Below are 23,344 nucleotides of genomic sequence, written 5' to 3'. Positions count from 1 at the left end.
ACTATTATGAGTAGGAGTAGAAAAAGGGTCTCATATATCACAGTGAACCAAATGAAAATGAAAACTTGTATTATATGAATGAATATGAAATGGTAACCTTTTCTATTTTGCCAAAGGGAAAATTGTACAATGATCAACAACTTTGTCTGAGAAAGGAATATATGGTACAACTTTGGAAAGGATTGACAATCTAGACATGGAAGGATGGCCTAACCTTCTATGCCAAATTTTGGAATTTATATATAGCAGAATTCACCATGTTTGATTTGTTGTAGATCTTAACAACATTAACACCTTTGAAGAATGTATAAGCCAGCTGATCTTCTAGCTATCCCAATCATTTTCCATGGGGTAAGTTCCTGAAGAAAGCAACAATCAGGTAAAAAAAAAAAAGTTTTTCTAAGATGAAGCGAGTTTACTGATTGAGAGTAAGTTGTATGAAAAAGATGGTACACAAAGTACATCTTGCTAGATTAAATTTTCAAATAATTGAACTATGCCAAGATGAGGAATAGGTAGAGTATCGCCCTTTGAAGTTTGAGTGAGGTATTTAACGATTTTGTAGTGGATGTGAATATATCAACTGAATGGATGATATGATCTGTGGCTCCCATGTCTGTAATCCAACTTCTGTAAGATAATGAAGTAGGAAAAGAAGTACACGAAGAAAGGCTTGAATGGAACGGTATACCTGATAAAGATTTGGAATTAGAAATGACATTGGCTACTTGATGACTAATATTGTTAGTGTTAGTAGGCTATGAATGATCAATTAAATCCAACAATCTTTGACAATTTTCTTTAGAGAAAGGAAATTAATTACAAATCTCGAAGGGTGTACTCAAAGTCTGGCTTGTAACTTGATTAACTATTGTGAACTTTCTATTTTGTTGAAAGTTGGTGGAATTCTGCTTGAAACCTGGAGGGTAGCCATATATCTTGTAACACTATCAATTATACGATTATTCATACAACAATGAGTGCAGAAATTCTTTTTCTTTTCATGCCTGCTATTTTCCAAAATTGAATCTTGTATTTTCTGCTACTTTTTTGCTCATGAAGGCTACATTATCTACCATATTTTTTTTTTCTCCCAGAAACAATTTCTAATTGCTTCTCTTCTTAAACTATCAAAGAAAACACTTCAATGATATCGGGTAAAGCCTCTATAAGCAAGATTTGCCCTCTCACATGGGAAAAACATTCATTTTACCCCATCAGAAACTATATGACATGGTGCCTATCTTCATAATCCACCACAAGAACAAGTAGGTATTTGATTATATTCAAGTAATTCATCCCATAAACACTTGAATATTGTACAATACTCACTTATGGACATATCTTCTTGTGTTAAAGCTGATAAATCTTTCTGCAATTGAATGATTATTGGCCCATTTTCTTGTGCGAATCAATTCTTCAAGTCTTGCCACATATCTTTTACTTTTTTTTGCACAAATAATACTTCCACCAATTACCTTAGCCACATAATTGATTATCCAAGAAAAAATCGTGTTATTACATCGTTCCCACATCTCATACAAAGGATTTGTCAAAACTGGTCGAACAATTGACCCATTTACAAACCCAATTTTATTCTTTGCTTTCAAAGCCATCAACATCCATCTGCTCCATGTATGATAATTTTTTCCAATGAGGGCATGAGACACCAACATGGTGCCTGGCAAATCACCATTCTGTAAGTGATAAGTACTTGCAAAATTATCCAAGTTCAGAGAAACGGAAGCGAAAGAAGGCATGGCAGTGGACCTTCTCAAGGTAACCACTCTAATACCATGAAATAAAGAAGGGAAAGAAAGAAGATCTCGGCTCGGAGAAGAAGTCTTTACTTTTATTTCTAATGATTCTTTTACAAGAAAGTCTCTATTTGTATATGCAAAGAAACAGAGTGTTAACCAATGAGAAAATTGCACATCATACATCTAACATTTGTACACGTCACATATCAATATATTAAATCTGTAATAGGGAGTCAGATAGGGCTGTCCGATTCATAAGACAAATTCAAATTCAACTGAAATGTCAATCTTGGATCCATGCCAGAATTCTCATTTTCCAGATTATACTCGTGAGTAAGGGTGTAAAAATTAACTGAAAAATCAAAAAATCGGATCAGACTGGCCCGAAACAATAGAATTGGTCCAACCCAAACTGGTGGAATTGGTCCAGTCAGGGACCAATTCCCTTAGCTCTAAAACCGGCAGGTACCGGTACTGATCCAATTCCAATTCTATGCTTTTTAGGACCGGACCTAACCAGTTCACTAAATTATATATTTTAAATTAATTTTTTTAATATTATATATAATATTTTTTGTATTATATATAATTTAGATATAATAATATAAATTATAATTATATATAATATAATGTTATTATAATAATGTTGTTCTAATTTATAACATAAAATTTTAATCTTAAATATGAAAATTTATATGATCATATGCTTTATGTTGGGGGGATTTTTGCTGAGGGCTCAAGGTCCACGAAGATTGGCCCGAACACTAGAGAACCTGAGAAGCCTAGCCTAGGCCCACAAAGCCCCTTAACAATCTGAGAAGAACCGGCAACCCATGTAAGTCAGGTATACGTATTCAGGTTAAGATGGGATGTTACAAAAGAAGTGCAAGAAACCAGACCAGAAGAAAGGGAAGGGAGCACACCAAAGGGAAGAGATGAGACTCCAAAGCAGAACTAGGATATCGCACCGTATTAAATGGGATTACTAGACAGTCACATCGCATTAATAACTGATTCTAGAGGGTCACATCGCATTAAAGACGGTATGGCGAAGGGAGCTCCGAGAGGACTTCCCTTCCCCCTAGGCTGCAGGGTATGACCATCTGACCCTCAGGGCTAGGTATAAAAGGCCCCCCAGTCATTAGGTAAAGAGATCAAATTCTTCCGAGTAAGCATTTGACTTTTTGTTTTCGTTACTTCACAAACTATCAAGAGAGTTATTGCTAATTTAGGTATCGGAGGCTTCCCGGACCGTCCTAGAGCCACCCTTTCCAATCTTCTCTTTGTTATCGCAAACCCAAGAAACTAAAGATCTGGACTACTGAGAGCCTAGCCCTTAGGTATACAAAACAAGCCATTAACACTTTAGTCATAAAATATATATATTAATAATATTTTATGACCTAATAAATTCTCAAATATTCTTTTTGACAAGTATATTAGTAAATTAGTAATACTAATATACATTAATATATAATGTATATTAATTACAATTTACATTTTATGACCTAATACTAATAGTGTAATACTATATTACTATTAGTGATATATTTTAAGTTTATATATAAATTACTATATACATCACTATACTAAATAATTATATATGAAATAATGATGTAATAATAATAATACTATCACTATCAATGATATAGTTATAATAAATTAAAATCACTATAACAGATACTAAAATGTAGTTATTCTAATCACTATAACTAATACTAATATATATACTAATATTATTAAAACAGAAAAATCGGACTGAAACTGGTAAAACCAAAGGTACCAGTTTAGGAGGGTAACCGGTGTATGATCGGTTTTCAAAAATGCAAAATCGGTACATACCGTTTCAATACCAAATTTTGTCCAAAACCGAATCAAATTGAATCGGTTACACCCTTACTCGTGGGAGTTCCACAATCTAGGCATGCAGCCCTGCTTAGGAATTGAAATCCCTAACCGTCCGGCTTCAAACCCACAACTATTTATCTTTGTAACAGTCCGTTAGAAATTCAATTGTGAAATTTCTATTAACTTTAGGAACCTCGTGAAAACCCCATAAGTTTTCACGAATCCATTAATCGTATAGGTTTTTGTCTAACTACATAGTTAGTGTTATTATTTACTATGGTATCAGAAGTGTGTTTTTTATTATTGGAGATAGTTAGAAGTGTCAAAATGTATTATGGTTTGTGCCATTAGACTCGGAGGGTTATTTAAAGTCTTATGGCGTAATAACATTTTTTCATATTTTCGGACAAAATGTCTGTTCAAAACTGTAGATATTATTGGATAAAAAGAAATATTTTGAGGTAATTTTCGTGAATATTATTGGGTAAAAATATTTTGAGTTGATTTTTATAGATATTATTAGATAAAAATATCTTAAGTTGATTTTTTTGTAGATATTATTGGATAGAATATTATGAGATAATCTTTTATAGATATTTTGGGTAGGAGAAAACTACACTCAACTCTCAACTACAGCCTTATCATCTTCCTTATATCGTCCATAAGTAGCTTCAGCCATCACTTACAAACTTATCTTCATTTACACGTTCCTTTAAAAGAATATCAAATACTTTCTCTCGGACAGCTTTTAGGAGTTCTTTTGCACGCCCATTTCGAAGCTTTTGTAAGTGTTTTATCATAAAGTCTCTTCATATAAGTTGTTCCTTTTTTAGTCTAGTTTATATGAATATATTATTTGCCCCATTTGAAGATCATTTGGTTAGTCAAATATTATATAAAATATAGAAAGGTCATTCTGGGAGATAAACTGGAGAATATGTTATAGTTTGGAGTTTTTGACCAAGCTAATGGATAGATATTGGTCTGAAATTTTTATGGAGTATTGTTAACATGTATATGTGACTATTGGTTGAGGATTTTTGCATGATTAAAGGTTTTGATGAAAGATTTTCTTAGATTTAGAAACTGGAAGAAGAAAAACAGTTTCTGTTTTGAGAAAGTTTAACTCTTTGGTGGTCTAAACCTATTCTAATGACTTTAATAATTTTATTGGAGGATCCTAAGAATCTTATATACATGTTATATTATTATTTTGAAGATATTTGATGTTAGTTTCAAAGATATGAAATTTTATGCAAAGAAATATTCAGATAAGCCAAAGTGTGGATATTCTTGACTAAATTTATGTTTTGGTTAATTTCTAACCATGTGATCTTGAATTAGAAGCTTATATATGTTTTAGGACATCTTTTTAAATCATGTGATGGTTTGGTTTGAAGATCATATATTTATAAGTCATAGATCAAGAGATTTATCAAAACTAGTTGAGGAAAAAGTTTCTGTTTTTGGACTAAGTGTAAAACCAAAAACTCCAAATGTTATTTTGTGATTTTGGTGACTTTAGTTTGATGATTTAAAGCATGGTTGATGTTAGGATGATATTATGAATATGTTAGAAGTAAGATTTGATTTTTAAAATTCTTGGAGATGTTTTGATTTAAGGTCAAAACTTGTGATTCAAGTGCTTGGATCTTTTTACAAAAAAGTTTGGTGTTAATTATTAGTTTTTTCTAAATGGATGTTTTAAGTATGGTTTTGAACTTAGGATTGGAAGATGTTTGTTGCAAAATTTTGGTTTAAGCATGAGTTTTGAAGTTGGAAGGAATTGCAACAAAAATCAAGGGAAATGGCCTATGGATGTTTCGGTCATAGTGTGTTCTTCATAGTTGTGTTTTGTTTTAAATTTTTTTGAGTTGATATTTAAGTTTAGGACAAAATTTACATGAGGAATGTAAATTTTGGAAACTTTTGGAGTTAGTATGCAAAATCCTTAAGTTATGGGTAAAACGGTCATTTTCCCACATGTAGAGAGTAAAATAAAAATTTTACTCTTTAAGTTAATATTTTCCATATTTCAAATTATTAGTAATTTAGTTCTAACTTTTAGAATCACTAATTACAGTTCCTCGTGATCGCACTTGAAGTTTTATAAGAAACGCGGAGATCGAGGTAAGTTAGCTTTTAACTTACTAGTAGTCTACTGTGTATGTGTGCTAAGTAAAGGAACTACAGTGTATGTATGTGTGTTATCATATATGTCATGTCATGCCAAGTTATCACGTAATTGTCTATTATACAGAATTTATTCTGTCATCAATTTTTATCTGTTACATAATATATTCTGTCATGTATTACTGTACCTTATAAGTACGTCATGCTAAATATGCCATCTATTACATGTATGTCAAGTCATGTAATATTCACTGTTGCAAGTATGTCATATTAAATATGTTGTCTATTATATGTTATGCCATGTTACGAAATGTTTCTATCTTAAGTTGGTCATGTATTTCAAGTTATGTTCAAGTCACGTTATATTACGTCAGGGCTTTAGTCATTTTGTATTCCAGTCACGTTTCATCTTGATTACTTATGTATGGGGTCACAGCAATTGTGGCGCATACACTACGTGAGACACAGCAATTGTGATACGTAGAATACATTGGACCACAACAATTGTGGAGTATGTATTTAAGCAGTTAAAGAATAAGTTTCCGTAGAATACATGGGGCCACAACAACTGTGGAGTATGTATTTACACGTAGAATACATGGGGCCACAACAACTGTGGAGTATGTATTTTTCATGTTAAGTCAAGTTTGTGTAGAATACATGGGGTCACAACAACTGTGGAGTATGTATTTACACGTAGAATACATGGGGCCACAATAACTGTGAAGTATGTATTTTTCATGTTAATTCAAGTTTCAAAGCAAGTTCATGCTAAGTCAAGTTTCAGATCAAGTTCATGTCAAGTCAAGTTCAGTTCATGTTTCAATTTAAGTTATGTCAATTATACTATGTTGTACGCCAAGTTATGCTTTAATTACTTATGAATTTGATTACGCATTTATGTTTTTACTGTCATCCATGCATTATTAGCTTGTGTGGAAGTTTTTTGTTAACTTACTGAGATTTGTAATCAAATCTCACTTTGGTAGTCCCAACTACCATTCCCCCCGAATGGTAGATCTTGTTACAGGACCTAAAGGAAAATCAGGAGCTGATCAACTAGACACAGTTGACTAAGCGACGGTGCGACATCAATGTTAATATAGTAATTAACGTAAATTACTACTTGAACGATTGAGTTGCATCTCTAGTACTTTTTGGATCATAACCATTTTGGACTAGTGTTGTGATTTTAGTTGTTCAATGGGTTTTTATGTATGAAGTATGTTTTAAGTATTTGGGATATTTTCAATTTGGTGCATAGTATTGCTAAAGAAAAAAATTTATCCGTTGCGAATATTGCATATTGTTATATGCATATTAGGAACATTGCATCTTATATGTCATGAACGGGGGCAGGTAACCTTGTATTGCATGTCTCGATGCTTCAAATGTCTGTCCGATCCCAAACGGAATTTGGGGGCGTCACAATCTTGCTCGAATTTTTTTATATCATTGTTTTGTGCCGGTTGAGGTGACTAAATTAACAAATTTCATGATGAATGATCAGACATGAATGGAGAAGGAAAGGGAATGGAACATGAAGACGGATAGAGTGGTGGTAAGCTGGAATTGGCAAAGATAGAAACGAAGATTTCTCTGTTATAATCAAGTTAGTGGTGACAAAATTGCAGCTACATCTTTCTTTTGTAGTTCTTCTAGTTGATCTTTTCAAGCTGCGCCACCCCAAATACATCCTTTGTGTGGGGCTTTCTTTTCGTTTAAGTTTTTTGAAGTTCTAGCAATGCTGCCGATACTGCCACCACTCCCGCTATTGTTATACTTCTTGGTTTGATCCGCTTTATCCGTTCTTGTTCTTTTCCATCTAAAGTTTATAAATTTAAAGTGAGTTAGAAGCAAAACAGAGGCAAAGACAAGGAGAAAGACTCAAGATATTGCTTGTACTTATTTCTCATGTGCTCATATTTTGTCTTCTCGAGACATTGTCGTTTTCTTACCAAAAGTCATTTTTGATTTCGATGATCGTCTGCAGCGATTGTGGTGCGATATATATATATATATATATAATATTTGTAGTTGTAGGGTATGTAAATCTCACGTACTCCTTTAAAAAAAACACGAATAAATCTCAAACTCAAGTAAAAAAATTTATTTTTTAATGTTGCAGCCCACTTTTTTTTAAAGCTAGAGAGTGTACGAAACTTACACTTTGACCCTAAAACTGTATATAACATTACTCATATATATATACATACAAATATATATATATGCATATATATACATACACATACATATATACATATGTGTACATATCTAGATTGAAGGTGATAACATAAATAAAAATAATTTGTGCAGTCACTTTTGTGTAATCTTTTACACACTTCACTGATGTGATTGGTTAAGTATTAAAAAAATTGATATAGCTAATCACATCAGTGGAATACGCAGAGAGTACATAAAAGTGAATATATATAACATTATTCTAACATAAATAATAATATTTCAGGGCACGACTAATTTAAAAGAGTATAGTGTAGTTTCCCTTGAGAAACTAGAATATTTCTTACAAACAGTACAGCTAGGATCGGAATTCATGCATGCAACCTTTCAAACAAGCTGCACTAGAAGAATTTCAAAATATATGAAAATATATATATATATATATATATGTATATATATCAATAATTCTACTTATCATTCCTAGATATCATACATATTTTAATTTTTGTTTTCCTATAACAAATATGTGATGTATAGTTGATAAGTAGAACAACTTAATTAGTTTAACAAGAATAAAATAAAATAAAAAATAATTTTAAAATATATAAAATGTGTGGTGTAGAATGATGAGTAGCTTGCCTCATGATCTTATATTCTTATCGCTATCTTATATATTGCATGTGATGATAACTTAAAAATAAATAAATAAATAAAATAAAATAAATGTGATTGATAACTTTATTTTTAAAATTTTAAAATCTTTATTTTTAAATATTTGAAGGCTATCATGTCTACGTACGATGGTATTACCTAATTTTCTTTATATTGTTGGTGCTCTCTGTAACGCCCTAAACATAAAATTATAAAAGGATAAAGTTCTGCCTATATTTTTAAAACTTTTTTCTTATTTACAAACATATATCTAATACACAATCTTTAAACTATTCACAACTATAATATAATGATTCTAAAAAATCCATTCACAAGTTCGGCTTAAGTCATTAAATTCTAAATATTTACAATATAGATACTCCAATAAAAACTGTAAAATAACTAAAATATGACCATAAGAAAACTCTTTGTACAACCAAACCATCTTCAAGCAACAAAATCGTTAATCCCCAAAACTTCCAACCTCAAGTGACTAAACCAAGTCCACTTTGAATCTTTGACTCAAAAACTATCACTTCAAATGAAGAAACTTCTACAACTCTGAAAAATATGTTAAATAAAGTGGTGAGTTGCCACGTGCTCAGTAAATAGCAATTTAATGGGGGTGTGTGAGTTGGCAATTTTCTTAAATATAAGAAAGTGAATAAGTTCCCAATAAAATAATATGAGCAATACAATTTTATCTTAACCAACATATTCGGCCAAATATCATATTCAAGGCCACATGATAATAGGAAAATCACCAATATACCACAAATATATCATGCTACAAAGACATCACGTCATGAGGGACGTCAAATATGTCACAAAGACATTTATATCATGGGATCAAGAATAAATAGCATGATCACATTTAACTTCCAAATTTAATAAGCCACATATAATTTTTCAAGCATTTCAACCATTACAAAATTTGCACAAATCACACAAGCAGGGAAAAAATAGCATAAGAATGTGTACAAATTTAAAGTTTATACAAGTTTAAAATATAATACCCAAGTGCACCATCTAAACAAAACCAACAGTTCTTTTATTAAAAACTCATTAAAGAGTCACTTACCTCGAATTGTACTCAAAATAGTCACGATATTCCTTCACCAACGGTCACTCGGAACTTATTTCAAGGTCATTTTAATCCGTCAATTTCTACTCTAAAAATTATCTCATTTAACTTTAAAATTTCATACAATCCTCAATAACATGAATTTAGACTTGTCCTAAAAGATTATCCTCCAAAATTGATAAATAACAAATTTTTAAGTTGCAAATAAGCTTTCGGACAGCACATACACAGCCTCTATCCCCTTATTAATTCAACATAAATAATGTCTACACTTAACCATATAATAATGACATAAACATAGATTAATTCTAGCTAATACCTAGCTACCACTAACACTTGAATAGTAAATTCATCTTCAATAGACCCTAATAACGTAATCAACTAGGCATATTGTCAACAAATCACAACACTAAATATTAACAAATTCATATAAAAAATTTATTAAATCTACTATTTATGAAGGATGAGAATTTATCTAATATTATCGTTGATGGTGATGAAACAGTACGGAGGAGTGGCCATGGGTTAAGGTTACAGAGAGAGAGAAATATATATATGTACGGTTTAGAGAGAGAGAGAGATAAAAATAATATATATATATATGTATATATATACAGAGGGTTAAAAGTTGTAACTTCATTCCCAAGAAAACCCTAGGTGCCTCCTCCCCCCCTCTCTCTCTTAAAAAATCAAGAGCTCCAAATCTTATTTTCGTTGGAAGGGGAGGAGGCCTCGGCTTCCTCCTCCTCCATTCCTTCCCTCCTTCCTCCATTCGCCCACCTTATCTATCAAGATTTCTTTTGTTTAGTTTTATTTTACTTTTTTTAAAGCTGAAAAAGATAGATTTACAGCTTTCTGTCAACTCCTCAGAGACACACTCAGCATATGCAGATTCTTAAGTCAAAAGTGGTGGTTTTGCAAAAATCACTGCTCGTGGTTCTCACGTGCCACCCACATCTGCGCATGGTCCTCACGCGCCACTCCTTCCGGTAACTCTTCTCGACACACACACTAGATCATTGGACTCGCCACCACCAAACCTTTTAGATCTAGTCTTTGTGGCTAAAAATGGACAAGTGTGTTGCCTTTATTGACCATCACAGATTATGAAGTCTATCAGAGTTGGTTCAAATAGTAATTCGTCCTTTTTCGCATTTATCTTACTGTTTTTTTTTTGTTTCTTTATTGTTTATTAAAAAGTGTTCATTTCTCGAATGTTTGTCTATAAAGGTTGAGTCCTTTTTTTATAAATGGTGAGGTCGAGTCTCTTTTTGGGTAGAGAGTGTTGTCTCTTGAACGTTTGTCTGTAGAGAATATCGGCAACAATGAAAATCAGACTAGTCACAAAAGGAAATAGTGTACTGGTGGAGTTCGAAATGCATTATTTTGATTTATGATTCATGTTGATATGAGGACATCCCAAAACATATTCGGTCATGGATGTAAGTTTCTCTGATAAATGAATGATGACAGTTTCCTTTCAAAAAATATGTATGTGAAGGGTTAGAGAGAGAGAGAGAGAGGAGATTTGGGGGGGGGGAATTTTTGTGTGTGTGAGAATTGGACCGAAGATAGATATGAAGGATTGAGAGAGAGAGGTAATAGGTATGGTGGAGAGAGAGAGAGAGAGATCTCTCCTTACCAGATTCACTCTAGTTATAAGTTGTTCTCAACCCAAATAACAAATTTTCTCCATCTTTCATAATTTTTCAAGTAGCAGAATATTTGATATGCCGCTACTTTTACCATCTTAACATAAACATCTTGCCCTATTAATCCCATCTGATATTGGATAGTTGCCCATTTCTATAATAAAGCAACTAATGCAGGCAATACACAACCTTTGTTATGAATAAGCCAAAAACTGGGCAATTATTGAAATTGGCACAAAGGTATGTCCGCACTGCAAGACACCTTACATTTTTAATCTAATTGACGTCACAAGCCACTTTTTCAACCATACAAATTCATGCAAAATATAGCAAGCACACCACACAAGTCCACACACACAACATGTTTTCCCTAACTAGCATGCACAAAGTTAAGAATTATAAAATCCATTAGCCTACCATACTCCATTTGACTATCATGACCAGATAAAGATTTTCTGCTTTTCCTTGGAATTGACCAAGCAATGCTCAGCCTATTTCCAAGTAACATCTGTTTGTTCTTTGCTACCAACTGCAGCAAAGTGCTCATCATAGCACTTTTATCATCTGTTCATTTTTGTACTTGCCTTAATGTTTGATATGAATGCAGTGCACTGGAGCTTGTATACTTTCTTGAGTTTTTCCAGTCATAGCATCTTAGAACTCTGCAATTCATTTTTGAAGATTTTCTATCTCAACCTTGGCATACATTTCTCTCACTTTATTTGGCTCGACTAAGTTTGAGTCTTGGGCTTTATCCTAACTCATTTTAGCTCTAGTTTATTCAGTTTGAGCTGCATCTTTTTGCCTCTTTGCAGTAGACTGAAAACTGGGTTTTATCCTTCCCATACAATTCCTTAAATCCAGCTACCACAACTCCATGAAAGTCCAAAATTTTACAAGCATGGGAGAATTTGGTCTTTATCGTTTGCAGTAAGTGTTTTTATGGGTTTTCTAAACAAGCACACATTCAGTTTGTTTAAATACTTTCAATATATATGTCTATATAGAGTAAATGCCTTAATCTCTAAGTACAATACAGTTAGAAGAGGTTGAAATCTGTTTATGCTAAGGTAATAAGTTTTCATGTGTCTATATAGAGTTGTTAGCATAATCTGATATAAGATCTTATAAGGAAAAACTTCGTATGATGTTTTATATATATATATATATATTATATGCAGATAAGTAGACAAATGTGTAACCCACCTAGAAATCATTTTGGTGTAATGCTGATTTGGGTATCCCAACATTTTCAAGTGCATATATATAATATGTAGAGGCTGTGAATCATAATGTTGATCGTACGTTTTGCGTACTAAATTTTTTTGTTCCTACCAGCTCTTGCATTTGTTTGGACCACACGGATCGAAGGGGTACGTAACCTATTTGTATAGTCGCATGGGTGCAGCTGTGCTGTACATGTTCCAGCCAACAAGGTGTTGAACTTTCAGGATTAACCATTTGTCTACTCGCATGGGTGCAGCTGTGTCTTTATTGAGAGAAGAACATTTGGGAAATTTTCATATGTATTTTGTGTAACAGATTAGTTGCTCAGGTTTATAGTACTTAAAATTCCCTTCCATTAATGCACCAAGCCAATGTATTACTTATAACTAAAAGAATCCGCATAATATTGTATTGGATGAATGAATTTATATTAACAGAAAATGGTATGGTTGTTAAATGGTATGGTATTTGGATCTAAATGGAATGTTTGTAAATATATTTCAGAAATATATGTTGTGATCTGAGTTGGATGTCAATTAGGTAGTCAAAAGCAATTCCAATTTACGGACTAGGTAGGTGTAAAACAGCAGAATTCTCGGTGCTACATCATTCGCTAGGAATAAAAAATTCTACCCGCAAATTTATTTCCAGCGATCCCTCACTACTGCAAGTAACATTAATATACAATGCTGGAAGTTTATTTCCAACGTTAGAAACCGCTGCAAATATAATATATTCTCAACGTAGAGCTTAAACGCTGAAAATATACACTATTGTTGGCGTTTAGTACCGCTGGAAATAAAAGTATTGTCAACGTAATCTAAAAGTGCTGAAAATAATACTGGAATATTTCCAGCGTTCTCCGAATACGCTACAAATATTTACTGATATTTTTAGCAAATTTGTAGTTATTCTCGACTATTATATTACGCTGAAAAATTTATTCTCGGCGATTTATAGTCAAAACAGAATTATAAGATCAGCGAATTTTTTTCTATTTCCAGTGGCAAAAAACGCTGGAAATAGTAGAACATTTATAGCGATTTTTGACTATCGCTAGACTAATTTATAAGTGAGTATACAATTGCGACTAACATCCAGCGGTTAAGAAATCGCTAATTATAGCTATTTCCAGCGATTTTATGACTCTTTTGTGACTATTTATGTCGTTGAAAAATGCGTATTTTCTTGTAGTGAGAAAGAGATTTTTTTGGTGTTGGGGGGGGGGGGGGGGGGGGGGGGGGGGGGGGGGGTCGGGGGGTTTCGCTTATTACACTCTCTGTTTGATGCCTCGTAGGTTTCCTCAGCGCTTCCATCTTTTAAGGGAGAAAAAGTTATTGCCCTTCCGTAGTTAGTTGTCGACCGAACATGAAATTAAGCCATAAATCCTCAGTAGTCATTAATTATTCCTATTTAATTGAACACTATATTTTTCTTGCTGCCTACTGGTATAGTACCGGGGTGCATCAAGCTAGCTAGCCCAACTAACAACGAAAGAAAAAAGGGACCAAGCAAAATCCCTACGCAATCATTTGTGCAACAGTACTCCTATGTTTGAGAGTTTTTAAGAACCATAATATAATATAATAATCCATGATTAATTATGAGTCTTTGGTATTAGATTTTTCTAATTCTGATCTCTCCCTCTTTATTTAATGCACGTACGTGTTTAAATCCTTGATCCACATGCTGGAACATTCGGGTTTAATTCATGTCATGAAGAATTTTGATCTATTAATTGCAAATTAGGACCTTGAAGCTCTGATCATGTGCAGCGAGCCTTCAGACTTCGCTCGGTTAATTTGCTGGAACATCCTGATTATTGGACATGTTAATAAGATCACGTGTCAACAATGTGACATGATGCACTTTATAATTAATATATATATATATCCTCGTGAGTTTAAGTGAAGTAATACTTGATAGTAAATACATCGAAGATATATAACTCCAAGGACTCAAAACTCGTGTTCCATGATATCGATTCAATATTATCTTAGCATACATATTGTTGATCTTCCTTCATCCACCAGTTCTCACCTTATTCCATTTATTGATGATTACATTAAGACAACAAGCACAAATAACAGTACTTACGGTGCATGTATTGCAGACCGCGGGCAATCGAAATAGATCGAGCCTTTATTTTAAGGGAACAGGTACGTAGCATGGTGAATGGTAACCCTACTGGTGTATGTGCATCGATCACTGTAGCACAAGAGGATTTACGAACAAGGAGGCAACATAATCTTTCATCAAATGAGAATTAGTATACGCATCGTCCTCCTTGTATAGCAAATCTATCACACGAGCAAGATTCAGAACACGTTCAAGGATGGGCATCGGGATCACACGATCTGCAGTCGAGTTCATGAACTCTTCATTGATATCTTTCCATGCTTTTGCAACTTCTTTCCAGAACAATTTGTATACCTCTTCCTCTGCCGAAATACCGTACTGCTTCATGTAGCATTCAACCGCTGACGCAACATGTGCTCTTCTTTGCTCAAACCGCAAGTGACAACAAAAAAAAATGATGTTGGCCTGGGTGAAATATCAAAGGGAAAATGACAAGTATTTCGTTATACCTTATGGCCCCTAATGTCATCCGTGAGTCTGCAAATGATTGTTGCAGCTCTCAGAATTTTAGGGTCATTGAATACCCATTTAAAGACCTCTTCGTCTGCAATATTTCCCATGCCAAGAAAGGAAGTTGTGGCTAGCATTTGATATCCTCACGTCGGCATGGCATTAGACATGTATTCCTCCATTGTTGGAACATAGCCTTCGTTGCATCACTTGGTTTCGATAAGGTAAGCTTGGATTAGTTTTTTCATCTGCAAAGCAAATATATATCCAACGTCAATGTAAAGTTGTTCGTCCAAAAGAAAAAAAAAAAAGTTCGTAGTAAAACAGGAATTGTTGGCTTACTGATTCCTTCGCATAATGGCTACAGAATGGTCTACCATCTTTCGCAGTCTCTACTTCAATTTCATCGTAAACATCTAGCAGTGCCTGATAAATTAGTTTCATATACTCGGGAAGTATATCTATGGCGCTAATGCCCCATCTGAAGCTCAAACAAGAAGAATTTCCTTCTCACCATCTTAATTATGTATATGACAGAGAAAAGCTTTTAAACTATAAACTAAATTTCTAATGGAAAATGGAATTATAAACCAAATTATAATATGAGCATTGTGCTCGACCTAACCTTTCAATTGCTTCTGTAAAGAGCTTGAGTTCTGCATATGAACCATAAGCGTCGTAGGTATCATCTATAATCGATGCCATGCCTATTACTTTGGTCATAATCCTTCTTGCAAGAGAATATTGGGGTTCAAAGAACACTCCCATCTATCCAAAAATAGCCCTCTACAATTCGATCCCTCGCATAAGGCAGCTTTGTAGTGAAGTCCAAATTTTTCCACCACCTGAAAGAGAAATTCGACTTAACTTAATTCACATTATAATTTATGACAATCAAATAAAATCTGGTAATATATAACACGAACAATTCTTTTACAACTATTTTAGGACTGATCATTTACAACCAAAATATATATACATGCGCCAAGGACCAAATAAAAAAAAAGGCCTCAGCGATCGATATATATATATATATATCAAGTAATTGGACCGTCTACTTTGTAATACCGCCTATTTCCTTCTGATGTTGTGATTGTAATACATTAAAATCTAACTTGGCAAACTTGAGCAGAGTTTCGCTGTATGAATCTTCTTCTTTGTAGATAGAGATGTAATATAATCCCTCTAACCTAGGCAACGCTTTGCGGATGGGCCGATTGAGAGCATGCTTTACTTTCTTTGCCAAGTGGGGTCTTATATGATTATTCACAGCTGACTCGAGATGAGTGGTAGTGAAAGGAAGGGCTTCGTCTAGAATGTCTTCTCCATTTATGCCAAGATGGGCAGCCTCGTATAAACTCAGCATGCCCTTCACATCAGAAATTAAGGATGCCTTAAAGCTACCTTTGTCATCTTTGAACTCGTTAAAAATGTCTGTTTCACAACCACACGTACAGCCAGTACTTAGTGATCGAGCACTCAAAACAGACAAAAAAAGAATTCATCTAATTTGAATATTAATGCTGATCATGCTGATATATTAGCATCATGCAGTAGATCATGTAGGGTTCAAATGCGGGAGGATCGAATGCTGTTATATATACATTCACTTCATGAATATTATTAGTTTTACCGAACTAAGGAGAAAACAATAGAGATTTTGAAGAACAAATTAATGAGAATTACGTACGTACGTACTGGATGAAACGTAATAACCTTGTTGTCTAAGCAATCGAAACCAAAGAGAAATGGTGTAAAGTTTAAGCTGGTCATCTGCAGCATGATCCATAATATTGCTGTTATTAAAGCAAGGAGGGTTGATTTTGTGCGCTTTTTGCAGTATTTCGTCGATCTCACTTTCAAAATGGTATGAAACACCCAAGTGCTGAATTGCATCAATCAAATCCAGCTTTTCTGAAAGCGTTTGATCGTTACTACCAGGAGCTATAATTAGCATCCTCTTCACCTCGTCCTTCAATTCTTCAACCTGTTGCATGATTTTATGATCCTGATCATCTGTGTCCTACACGATCGATTGTTAAGGACAAAGTTACCCCTGCACCCACAATGAGCAACAATACCTCACAGCAGAAGAATTTGAGTCTTATCTCTGCGTAACAAACTCTGCAGAGCATGCACAATGCACTCCTGAATACTGCACTCGTTTGTTAGCTGTCATTGTACAAACCGATCACTCTTATTTTTGTATTTAGAACATTCTGGATTCTTTGTAGCACAACCTCTATAAAAAGGCAATCATGTAATTGCTCCATATGCAGAAAAATACAATACAGAGCTTAGTATTTTTAACATGGTATCAGAAGTATTTTTAACATGGTATCAAAGCCTAAAAGGACTCATCGTACATGGCCGAATCCGATTCTGAAGCATCTTTCATCCCTCCAAATTCTCCTCCTATCATTTCTCCCCCCCCCCCCCTCCCACAAGCCAATTTTTCTCACATTCTTGCTGTGAAACTCACACCCGATAATTATCTTCTTTGGAAAACTCAGTTGGTACCTTATCTCCATGGCAATCGCCTTTAGAAGTATGTGGATGGTTCCTGTCCAGCACCGAAACCTGAGCTTGATAATCATACCCCAAACCCAGCCTATGCCCTCTGGTTTCAACAGGACCAACAAGTCATGTCCACCCTCATTTCTTCTCTGTCTGAACCCCTAATGGCCCAAGTAGTTGGCTGTTCTTCAGCCCGTGCAGTTTGGCTTTCTCTGGAATCAACATATGCTTCCGTTTCTCAGGCTCGACTTCTCCAGACCAAATTCCAATTGGCTTCTCTCAAAAAGGGTGCTGATACCATTTCTGCTTATTTTCGTAGAGTTAAGGGCCTTGCCGATATCATGACAGCTGCAGGTCGTCCACTCCCTCCTGATGAGTTTGTGCCATATCTGCTTGCTGGACTCGGTTCCGATTATGATGGAATCGTCACCTCAGTAACTGCTAGACTCATTCCTATTTCTCCAGAAGAGCTACTCGGACACCTCTTGGCTCATGAAGCCAGACTACTTCACAATTCCGAAATCTGCACCTTCCCAAACGAAGTCTCGGCTAATTTTACTACCAAATTTTCTTCCAATTCACGAGGAAGAGGACATCGTGGTGGACGTCCTTTTACTCACAGACGAAATGGTGGACGTCCTAATACCACTAGGGGGCTTGGCAACTATGCAGGTAACCCAACTCACAATTCTTTTTCCTCTAATGATCAACGTGTGGTGTGTCAGGTTTGCAATCGTCACGATCATATTGCCATCAACTGTCTGTATCGCTTTAACCAAGCCTACACCAGTCCATCACCCGTTGCCAACTTCACCTCAACAAATTATTCACCTGATACCAACTAGTATCCTGATACAGCTGCAACCAACCATATCACCAGTGAACTGAGTAATCTAAATTTACATGCACTCGAGTACGGTGGTGACGAACAACTTCGTGTTGGTGACGGATCCTCAGTTCCTATATCACATTCTGGTTTAGCCTCCTTCCTCTCTTCTTCATCTCATTTTTTACTCAATAAAATTTTGTGTGTTCCCTCGTTCAAAAAGAATTTGATTTCTGTCCGACAATTCTGCCTTGATAACAATGTCTTCTTTCAATTTTTTGCTAACTCTTTTTCTATTCATGATTGCAAGACCGGGAAGCATCTTCTTCAAGGAACCACACGTAATGGCCTCTACACCATTCCACCTTCGGTCTCACCACCTTCTGCGTTTTCCAGTCATCTTTCTCTACCCACATGGCATAACAGGCTGGGCCACCCTTCCATCAAGCTCGTCCAGTCCATTCTTCGGCAACATCAACTTCCTTTTGAGCATACTTTAACTCCCTTTTGCAATGCCTGTGCTTAGGCCAAACATCATAGATCACCTGCTTATCATCAACTAAATAAATCAACTGCACCATTTCAACTTCTATTTTCAGATTTATGGGGTCCATCCCCGTATGTATCCCCTGATGATTATCGGTTTTATATCATCTTTGTCGATGATTTTTCCAGATTCACATGGTTAATTCCACTCAAAACAAAATCTCAAGCACTTGATGCTTTTATCACCTTTAAGACTAATGTTGAACTTCAATTCAATACAAAAATCATGCAATTCCAGTCAGACTGGGGAGGCGAATATCGCCCATTTTCCAATTACTTAAAATCATGTGGCATCACTCATAGAATCACCTGTCCTCACACGCATACTCAAAACGGTATTGATGAGCGAAAGCATCATCACATCGTTGATACGGGTTTAGCGCTTTTAGCTCACTCATCCGTGCCTCTCCATTTTTGGCCTCAAGCGTTTCTTCATTCCGTATATTTAATTAACATGTTACCATCTGCTAGATTACAAAATACTTCACCTCATTTCTTACTTCATAAAACTCACCCAGATTATAAATCTCTGCGAGTATTTGGCTCCGAATACTGGCCTCTAACTGTTGCTTACAACTCACAAAAATTCAATTTCCGTTCCCTTTCCTGTGTATTTTTGGGACTAAGTCAAAATCACCGTGGTTTTTTATGTTACCATATTCCTACCGCTCGAACATACATTTCGAAGGACATTCGTTTTAATGAAAATAACATCCCTTACTCTTCTCTGCCGATGCCTACCACCTCATCTCAGCCCACTCACACTCTTCTTCCTCCTTTTCACATCAGTCCCCCTACGCACTCCATTTCATCTTCTCCATCAATTCTTGGACCTCCCACTTTGCCTTCACCTTCCTCGTTGCCATCACCAAGTCCATCGTCCCCACCACCTCCACTGCACACACACACAATGGTTACTCGTTCACAAACCAACTCTCTTCGCCCCACTACCTTTCATGATGGTACCATCAAATGGCCATTACCCCGTGCCTTCATAACTGCTGTTGATCCCATTCCCGAAACCCCTGCTACATAGACCATAGCCAAACAGTACCCTGAATGGCGGGATGCCATGACCAAGGAATTTCAAGCCCTCCTCACCAACCAAACTTGGACCCTCGTTCCTGCTTCACAGGCCACCAATACCATCACCTGCAAATGGGTTTTCCGAACCAAAAGGCTTGCCGATGGTTCGATTGAACATCGTAAAGCCCGCCTAGTTGCCAGAGGATTTCTTCAGCAATCCGGCATCGATTTTGAAGAGACTTTCAGCCCTGTGGTTAAGGCCACCACGGTTCGAACTGTGCTTGCACTTGCTGTCTCCAGAAACTGGAACGTCCTTCAGTATGATGTGCAGAACGCATTCTTGCACGGACCACTTCATGAAACGGTCTTCATGGCTCAGCCGCCTGGCTTTTCACATCCTCAGTATCCATCATTTGTCTGCAAATTAAATAAAGCCATCTATGGCCTTTGACAGTCACCTCGTGCTTGGTATGCACGTCTAAGCTCACGGCTAGTCGACCTTGGTTTTACGATTTCTACAGCAGACTCTTCTCTTTTTATTCGTCACTCTGCCAACATCACTACTTTTATTTTAGTATATGTTGATGACCTGTTGTTCACCGGGTCTTCCATGCAATATATCTCTGAGCTCATCCAAGCTTTGCGTCGTGACTTTCCCATTACTGACTTGGGCAAACTGCATTACTTTCTCGGCGTCGAGGCTTCTTATAATGTCAAGGGTCTTCTTCTGAGCCAGCATAAATATATCAATGACTTGCTGCACTAAACAAATATGAAACATGCAAAACCAGTAAAGACCCCCATGTCTACGTCTGAGAAGTTCAGTGCATTTTCTGGTCAACCATTCGAGAATCCTACGTTATATCGCAGCACAGTTGGCTCTCTGCAGTATCTATCCTTTACACGGCCTGATCTTGCCTTCGCCGTAGGGAAAGTCTGCCAATTCATGCATAGCCCCCATGTGCCTCATTGGCAAGCAGTCAAGCGAATCCTTCGCTATCTCAAGCATACGTCAACTGTCGGCTTGCAATTATCCCCATCATCTTCTGCACATCTTACAGCTTGGTCTGATGCTGATTGGGCAGGATGCCCAGATGATTGGCGTTCTACAAGCGGCTACTACATGTTCCTTGGTTCTAATATTGTTTCTTGGTCCTCAAAGAAACAACCAACAGTTGCTAGATCATTAACTGAAGCCAAATTTAAAGCCGTTGCAAATGCCACTGCCAAAATCATCTGGCTTCAACACCTCTGTCGTGATCTTGGTGTTCCTTTAACAAGTTCACCCCTACTATATTGCGACAACATGGGAGCCACGTACCTGTCCTCTAATCCCGTTTTCCATGCACGAACTAAGCATGTCGAAATAGATTTTCATTTCGTGCGAAATCGGGTGCAAAACAAATCCTTAAGGGTAGCTTTCATCTCTGGAAAAGATCAGCTTGCTGATCTGCTTACTAAACCTCTTTCATCGTCTCGGTTCGCATCGCTTTGTTCAAGTCTTCAGCTCCAAATTTTGCCGCTTGACTTGAGGGGGGATGTTAAGGACAAAGTTACCCCTGCACCCACAGTGAGCAACAATACCTCACAGCAGAAGAATTTGAGTCTTATCTCTGCGTAACAAACTCTGCAGAGCATGCACAATGCACTCCTGAATATTGCACTCATTTGTTAGCTGTCATTGTACAAACCGATCACTCTTATTTTTGCATTTAGAACATTCTGGATTCTTTGTAGCACAACCTCTATAAAAAGGCAATCATGTAATTGCTCCATATGCAGAAAAATACAATACAGAGCTTAGTATTTTTAACATCGATCAATTAGCAAATTTGTTCACATCATAAAAGATTGTTTCCGATGAGATCATCAGTACTGCACGAATTTCTGCTTCTATACTAGGAAATGAAATGAAATGATCATAGGCAGCTTGGTTCTTTAGGTTATAAATCCGGTCTTTAGTGATCAGAATCCAGAAATTAAGTAATATAATTAGAAATTAAGCAGAAACGCTACAATATATTTTTTACCCTACAAGCAATTAAGAAGTTGATGAACAAACAGCAGTACAAAGCGGCCTTCGTTTAACTTGGTATATATTGTTCGATCGTGATCATCATGTACATGTGACACTGCAAGTGATCGATCAAGATGTGGAGATTAATTATATATTCTGGAATAAGCTAGCTAGAAGTAGTACTTGTTGTACATCCTCACCTAAATTAAGTTGTTTACTTGATAATTAATTAATTAATTAGCACATGTTTTAAAGAAAATTTGCAAAGAGTAAAAACAATATTAATATTTCAACCACAAATTTACATAGGCATGCTGCAGCAAATTATAAATTACGTAAACACATCATCATGAGAAAGGAAAATATATATTAATTGCTATATATGTGTAATAAATAAGATTATATATATATATATATGTGTGTGTGTGTGTGTGTGTGTGTGTGTGTAGGGATCGAGTAGTATTTCCTCACCAGTACGTTCGAATCAGAAGCGTAAGATAGGAAATGAGAACCCCAAACGCTGGGACGAAAATTCGCCAAGTTACGACCCATTAATATTCCAGAGGCTGCAATTTGGATTGAAGAAGGATCGACTGCTGAAACTGGGAATGACATGATGATCTCTGATCTATTTCCAATTTGAGATGATCATCAAGCTGGGTACTTTTGTATATATATGATGTATGCAGAAGCTGCAAGTGGCTGGCGATCGATGTGGTTTTTCTGTGCTTCAATGTCGGAGAGCAACTCAACTATTTATAGAGAAAACTAAATGCATGCTAGCTATGGGAGCTGCCATGCATGTCAGTCGACATAATTAGTACGTACGTGATAATTATGAGAAGAGTTGATTTTGCATGCTTGCAATACCCCATACGGCTGTAATTAGTCTAATAATTATTTTAGATTTCTTAAAAAAAATTATATTTTGCATCCCCGGCCAACCTATTACATATTTTGCAATTTGTATTCATAGCTAGGCGGCGTAATGCGCCTCCACCTCAAATGGGACACATGCAAAACAACACAGATCAGAAAGTAGGTATAATTCAATTGGCCGCTTTAAAGGCCTCCATATTTCTAACAAGTAATGCTAATTTGAGTAAGTATACATAAAAGCCCTACCCTTCACACCGCACATCCCTAACCGCATGGAATTTAATTTTAAACGACCGGACCGGACTGGACTCTAGACTAATCGGTCTTGGTCTCATAAATTGTAAACCGAAACTATTCGGTCTGGTCTCGAGGTTTATAAATTTTGGATCAAACTGGAACGAATTCCTA

The 23,344-nt window shown here is 35.7% G+C and overlaps 1 pseudogene; it reads right to left on the bottom strand.

The window, feature by feature from the left end:
* Window positions 1-14,371: 14,371 nt before the first annotated feature.
* On the bottom strand, window positions 14,372-17,500 carry LOC122282494 (annotated as a pseudogene).
* Between the last annotated feature and the right edge of the window lie 5,844 nt (window positions 17,501-23,344).

This window comes from Carya illinoinensis, chromosome 11, assembly GCF_018687715.1.
Source record: "Carya illinoinensis cultivar Pawnee chromosome 11, C.illinoinensisPawnee_v1, whole genome shotgun sequence".
Lineage (NCBI taxonomy): Eukaryota > Viridiplantae > Streptophyta > Magnoliopsida > Fagales > Juglandaceae > Carya > Carya illinoinensis.
This window is presented reverse-complemented; position numbering and strand designations above follow the sequence as displayed.